Source organism: Penaeus monodon, chromosome 23 (assembly GCF_015228065.2).
Source record: "Penaeus monodon isolate SGIC_2016 chromosome 23, NSTDA_Pmon_1, whole genome shotgun sequence".
Classification (NCBI taxonomy): Eukaryota; Metazoa; Arthropoda; class Malacostraca; order Decapoda; family Penaeidae; genus Penaeus; species Penaeus monodon.
Window position 1 is genome coordinate 13,016,617 of NC_051408.1, and position 554 is coordinate 13,017,170.

The window sequence follows — 554 nt, forward strand, 5'->3', positions numbered from 1 at the left end:
GTACACTATATATCTAAATATATATTTCTATTTTTTGCTGTATGTATAACTGATTATTGTGTGTCAGGAACCGGTAACCTGCAAATGAATAAAAATGACAGGGGAACGAGAAAGGCGAAGTGTGAAAAGGGAAAGATAGGAATAGAGGAAACTGAGTGATAGATAAAGTAGACTAAGCAAGGAGATGAATATAGGGTATAACACGAACAGCAGACCCTTTTCACCATAACGAAAACTCGCATCATTATTATATTCCCACGCGGTGGAGTGCAAGCAATCCCAAACTCTGGAAAGAACCGAGAACGAGCTATCTTGAAGCGTCATTTTCTCTTAGACAAAAGTATGGAAAAATGAATATGTATGTCATAGTTTTCTTTCTGGCTTTGCAATGCTTTATATTTTCATTTTGAGGCGGTACGTGGTTACAAAGGGTAAGATCAGCTGACTAGATACTTTGATGTGTGTGGGGATTAGAATAATTTTTGTGATTAAAATAGGGTACAACAATAGTTTTTGTAATTACAGTAGGGTTAACAAAATAATTTTACGATTTG